The sequence below is a fragment of the Tiliqua scincoides genome, chromosome 4, assembly GCF_035046505.1.
Source record: "Tiliqua scincoides isolate rTilSci1 chromosome 4, rTilSci1.hap2, whole genome shotgun sequence".
Taxonomy (NCBI): domain Eukaryota; kingdom Metazoa; phylum Chordata; class Lepidosauria; order Squamata; family Scincidae; genus Tiliqua; species Tiliqua scincoides.
In genome coordinates this window covers 120,183,177-120,189,859 of record NC_089824.1, presented here as the reverse complement: position 1 = coordinate 120,189,859, position 6,683 = coordinate 120,183,177, and the positions used below count along the sequence as shown (strand labels likewise).

Here is a 6,683-nt window from a genome sequence, read left to right as displayed (position 1 = left end):
TATTGGTGGCTTCCTGTAGTGGTGGTGGTGGTGGGTTTCCTCAGTCGGAAAATTAAAAAAAGAAAAAAATGCATTCACAGAGGCTGCACATTTTATGACATTTCTTTTGCTTGGTGGCAAGGGGTGGAGCGTGCATTGGTGGTTATAGATTAGTGCCAGGGAAGGCAGTAAAGTGAGACTTCTGACCCACTCACTCACTCTAGAGTGAGTGCCTCTCACTCTAAGAGAGGGGATGCAGTACTCTGTGGTTGCTTCTTGCAACAGGGAAGGTATGAAGCAGAAGTAACAAGAGTCCACCCCACCCCGGAATGCTTTTGCTGTGTAGTTTAGGACTCACCATGTGTCTCTGCACATGCCTGATCTCGTCTGATCTCAGAAGCTAAGCAGGGTCAGGCCTGGTTAGTACCTAGATGGGAGACCGCCTGGGAATACCGGGTGCTGTAGGCTTATACCATAGTCTTTCGAGACTGAAGGTTGCCAACCATGTGTCTCCAGCACTCATCTGTGGAGACCTGATCTGCATTTTTGTTTTCCTCATTGCTTTCTTAGCCATCTACGAGTACATCAGTAACACTTCCAACCTCTAGTAGCCTCCCTTCTCAAGCTTTCCCCATGTCATCTTGGGTAAGTATGTGCTAAATGACTTTTCTTCTAATCTAAAAGTTTGTTCTTAAACTTTTTAGCACTGGGACCACCTTTTTAAAATGACACTCTATCAGGACCCATCAAGCTGAATGAGCCAAAAAAAAAAGTTTCATTTTACCAACCGCTCAAGCCTGTTTTTATTCTTTTTATTTTGGTTGGGAGTCACCTTCTGAAGCATTTGTTGAGCTCTTCGTTCATCAGGTCAGGACCTTCTGATGGCCTTGCATTCACCTGGCCTTTCATAGGAGCTGAGGCACAGTCACCTACTCATGAGTAAACGCACATGTGTGGTTCAGTTTCACTTTATATAGGGCTCAATACAGTTTCCTTGTCAGATTGAAGGTGGGACTTCCTTCTCTAGTTTTTTGGGGGACCTGCATTCATCAGATTGGGACCATTCTGGTGGTGTTGCATTCCCTTTCTCCTGGCCTTCAAAGTGGACTGCAGCATGTTTGCCTACTCATGATTAAACACACACGTGGTTCAGTTTCACTTTCCATAGGGCTCAATACATTTTCCTAGTCAGCTATCAGCTTGTCAATTTCAGTTTCATGACCCACCAACAATCAAGTAGTGACCCAGTGTTATGTTGTGACCCTCAGTTTGGAAAACACTGCCCTAACAATTACAAATCCACTTGTTTCCTATGGTAAAAAATGTTTAATTAGCATGTCTGCAATATATGTGCTGATTCCCAGGAATGCCCCTCCCCCTGCATAAGTTGAGAGCTGCTATATTCATTTAAATGTGCACTCTTGTTTTTATTATATGACACTTGTCTTGAAACTATTAACTGTCTTGTGCCATTGGAAGAGGCAGGCAGAAATTTAAATACATGACAAAACCTTTCCCTATCAGAGGCCAGAGCCTTGTTGGATATTCTAGCAATGTTACAGCTTAGCTTACTACAGGAGGAGGGAGACTGCAGCCAATGTTGACCATATATTTGATATACCTCATTTGTTTAGTCTCTTGGTTTGTGTCATACGTCTCCAACAAAAAAAGCTATGTTTATATCCAAATTAATTACAGTAATAAAATCTAGTAAAAATGCTTTCTCTCTTTCTCTCTCATTCTCCTTCCATTGTACACTTTGTTCTGTTAGGGGGTCATATTTCCATTTCGTATTTTAATTAAATCTTTATTGAGTTTTTTTAAAAAAATACTTGCATTATAACCCATACATTATGAATGGGTACACTGGATGCATGAATGTGGATTCTAATTCATCGAGAGATGAAACCCCTCCATTAATATTAGGTTTACACTGTCAAAATCCTTACACATATGTAAAGCTTATGTCAATGGTTCTCAAATATTTTAGCACCAGGACCCACTTTTTAGAATGACTATCTGTTGGAACCCACTGGAAGTGATGTCATTAACCTGGAAGTGATGTCACAGCCAGAAGTGACACTATCAAGGAAAATTTTGATTTCCCCTGTATGACAAAATCAAATCAAATGAATTAAATAAGTAAATTAAAAGTTTACAGTAAGTATAAGTTTAAAAATTTTATTTAAAATAAAGAACACTGCTAACTCTTCCAAGCAGTTGCTGATCTGTTTTTTTAAAACTTCCCCAAGCATACCAAAGGCTGCAATCCTATCCACACTTACCAGGGAGTAAGCCTCATTGGCTATCATTGTTAAAAGCATAGACATAGTAGCCTGTTCACAGTACAGATCTGTAACTGGCCCTCCTCACCCCAGCAGTGTCTTTTCTAGTGGCAGTCTGCTGTGGTTCTTTTGCACCTTTTTAGATTGTGAACCTTTTCAGGACAGGGAACCATTTAGTTATTGAACTTTGTCTGTAAATTGAGAGCCAGGGTGGTGTAGTGGTTTGGTAGGTGGACTTAGACCTGGAAGATCCATGCTTGAATCCCCCCTCAGCCAAGAAGCTTCCTGGCTGGCCTTGGGCCAGTCACTTTCTCTCAGCCTCACCTACCTCACACACTTGTTGTGAGGACAAAAGGAAATATAATAATAAAATAAACTGCTTTGTGAACCTTTTGTTGAAAAGTGGTATATAAATACTGATTATTATCATCATCATCGTCGTCAATAATAATAATAATAATAATAATAATAATAATAATAATAATAATAGAATCTTGAAGAGGCCGTCTCTGCTGACCAGGTCGAAAGCCTTCGTGAGATCTATGAAGGCTATAAAGAGTGGCTGTCGTTGTTCCCTGCATTTCTCCTGCAGTTGTCTAAGGGAGAATACCTTATCAGTGGTGGACCTGTTGGCTTGGAATCCACACTGCGATTCTGGATAGACGCTCTCTGCAAGTACCTGGAGCCTCTTTAGAGCAACTCATACTACATAAAGGTTCAAAACTCCCACACAGCAGGAAGTATTCACAAGAAGTGAGGCAGAAGGCTGAAAAGAATACAAGAGTACATTCTGCTTCCATTTTTCATTCAGCAAACAGCCAGTGAGACCCAGGAATAGTGACATAAAGGCTGCAAACACAAGCAGATAAGTAATTTGTGCTATGGAGGCATGATGGGGATAATTGAAACTGCAGATACTGGATCCGTGAATATGAGGAGATATATTCTTATAAAATTGAGTGTTGGGAGAATTAGAACAGACAAAAGAAAATATTTCTCTACCCAGCATGTAATTAGTCTGTGGAACTCCTTGCCACAGGAAGTGGTGATGGCATCTTGCCTAGATGCCTTTAAAAAGGACTGGACAAATGTCTGGAGGAAAAGTCCATTCCAGGTTACAAGCCATGATGTGTATGCACAACCACCTGATTTTAGAAGTATACTACCTCAGTATGCCAGATGCAAAAGAGGGCACCAGGACGCAGGTCACTTGTTGTCTTGTGTGCTCCCTAAGGCATCTGGTGCGCCGCTATAAGATTTAGGCTGCAATCCTAACCCCACTTTTCTGGGAGTAGGTCCCATTGAACACAGTAGGACTTATTTCTGAGTAGACCTGCATCGGATTGTGCCCACAGAAAGCTGAGCTAGAGCTTATGGTCTGATCTAGTGGGGCTTGTCTTATGTTCTTTACTTCTCCACAGAAAGCATAATTAACTGTTTTGGGACTCTCTGCCATAAGATGTTGGGGTGGTTAATAACATAAAGTGTTTTAAAAGAGGATTGGACGCGTCTGGAGAGGTTAGGTCTATCAGTCTGCTGATCCAGTTTTCTCCATTCTTAAGTTTCAGAGGGCACAATCCTAACCAACTTTCCAGCACGGACATAAGGGCAATGCAGGTCTGAGATAAGGGAATAAACACTTTGAGGAGGCCTCCATGAGTGCCACCCATCTGCAGGATGCAGCACATATCCCATTGACATAGCTATGCCAGTGCTGGAAAGTTGGTTAGGATTTGGGCCTTAAGGTAACAGTTAAGTGGTGGCAGTTATTTCATTCTACAGTCAAGAAGGTCATCACCAGATTTTGGGTGTGGGGGTGCTTAGAATAACTGGTTTCATGCACAACTTGGGAATCTCAGCACATATAAATCCTGTTTATGGACAATCTTACAATTTATTTTCCCTTTTCCCTCACAAAAATGTCTATAATTTTCCCAGTGGTTTGTAATGTCTGTGCATGCTATATAATGATCTCTATTTTCTTGTTTGCATTCACTTTTTTCACCTTAAGACTAATGCCTTTGGAATGACTCTCATCTCCTTTTATAACAACATTAATGGCAATTTCATTAACTGAATTAACATCATCAAATAGATTCAAAGTCAAAGCAAAGTATCTCAATTAAAGGAGTCACTTATTGTTTTAATGCAGTGTGAATGATTTCAGACTTACACAGCTGAGGAAACACACACACACACATGTTCATGCCCTGGAGTTTTGAGATGTGAAGTGAGTCATAAAATGGTTGACGTCTTTAGACAATTATCCAGGAAGTGGTAGAACAGGGGAAGATCTCTGTTGCCTATTTCAGAAAGTTTAAAGCTGAAGAAGAACTGACTTGAGCACCCCACTTGAGTACCACAGCCCCTGTATGATTAAGGCTGTGCCAAATGTTCTCTAATTTTGCATGCAATCCTAACCAACTTTCCAGCACTGGCATAGCTGTGCCAGTGGGGCGTGTGCTGCATCCTGCAGTTGGGGGGCAGTCACGGAGTTCTCCTCAAGGTAAGGCAATGCTTGTTCGCTTACCTCGGAGTTGCATTGCCCTTATGTCAGTGCGGGAAAGTTGGTTAGGATTATGGCCTTACATATTCACAGCCAAACAGATTGCTGCAAAAATATGCACTCTGCTGTAACGTTTGTGCTGCTTTTCTACTGTATGAAACTTTTTTGTTCCCCAGGCCGCTGCGTCTTCTGCATCATTTTCCTTTGTCTTCTTTACCCTCAGTGTCCTTGGCTTAAACAACCACTGACTCCAATTGGTTGTGACAACCCATGGGATACGAGTGAATGCATATTTATTTAACAGTAGCACGGTTATAAAATGTGGTCGTCCAAGTTGGGTGGCACGCTGGCTTCGTTGAAAACATAGAGATCATGCTCGTAACTAACCACAGCACCCACAGGGTCACTTTGGGAGTGCATGATGCTACCAGTGGGAAGGCCTGGGCGGGCTCGCAGGGACATTTCTATTTCTGTGAATTTCTAGGCAATTCAAATTATGGGAGGAAAGGTCAGGAGTCTTTTACAAACCCACAAGTTCCACGTCTTGATTCCCCCTGTTTTTAACCAAATTGTGCCCCTCAGTAGCCTTATTTAAAAAGTTGCTAAGGTGAATTCAAACTGTAGAGGGGTTAGAAGTTTCCTTGCTGGCACATAAGAACATAAGAACAGCCCCACTGGATCAGGCCATAGGCCCATCTAGTCCAGCTTCCTGTATCTCACAGCGGCCCACCAAATGCCCCAGGGAGCACACCAGATAACAAGAGAACTCATCCTGGTGCCCTCCCCTGCACCATGTGTATGAGCCATGATCATCATGCAGGTCTGAGTGGCTCTGTCATTCCACCCCCACGGGAAGCTGCAGTTCATGCAAACCATACTTCTAAGCTGATCTGGTGCTGCAAGTTACAGCAGCGCTGAAACAGGATCAGAGAAGCAGCCAGAGGTCTCCTCGGGGCAGTGGCGTAGCTAATGATCTTGTAGTCCGGTACCAAGCTCAAAATATTGCCCTGGAATTGATGTCACAAAACCGGAAGTGACATCACGCCCAGGCTTTTTAAAAAGTGAAAATTGGGAGGAACCCACCTCCTCGCCATCTACTTTCAGCTCACCACCCACTTGCTCTGCTGCCTTCCCCCACTCAGTGGCATTTCTAAGGTATCTGTCTGCTACCTGGGGTCAAAGAAAATTGAGTAGCCCCCCCTCCATGACAAAATCAAATTTAATTAATTAATTAAAAAGTTATTGGTTCCATGCTGTATCATAATAACATCTCATTTGCACTCAGAACCATCAGTCTCACAGGTCAGTTTTGACTTAAGCAAATCCGCTTTTTGTTCCATAAAGGCAGTTATATTTTCATTTCCTGGTTAATTGGCCATAACTTTTGATAGAATACAAATATTCCAATGCAGTTTGTTTCATTGCATCCTGCATTAAATTACCTTTCCAATGATATTTAACATGATGGTATTATTCATATATACCAAGATTTTCACAATTTTGGTCACTAGTGTCAAGCTCAGCTTGTTGCCCCCCTAAAGCTTGATGTCTGGTGCAACTGCTACCCCCTACACCCCCTTAGCTACACCACAGCCTCAGGGTAAGGGAACATTGGCAGCCCTTATGGGTCTACTTGAAGCTGTGTCAGCTCTTTCGCTCATGCAGAACTGAGGAGACCCACGTTGGGCTCCACGGCTCTGGAGGGCTCCGAGGCTCATGTTGGCCTTTGCCACCATCCTTGCCCCCTCCGAGGCCTCAACTGCCCTTTGGTTTACCCGCCCCCCCAAGTCTGCCCCCTAATGCTTTCCCCTGCCCTGAAATGCCTTCCTTTCTGCTGCTCAAAAAGGAAACTTACCACCACATGTTCCTCCATGTCTCCTGCTTGTGCAGAGGCCCAGCACTCAGTGGCATCG

The 6,683-nt window shown here is 42.9% G+C and overlaps 1 pseudogene; it reads left to right on the top strand.

Moving 5' to 3' along the window:
• Window positions 1–324: 324 nt before the first annotated feature.
• On the top strand, window positions 325–447 carry LOC136650235 (5S ribosomal RNA; annotated as a pseudogene).
• Window positions 448–6,683: the final 6,236 nt, after the last annotated feature.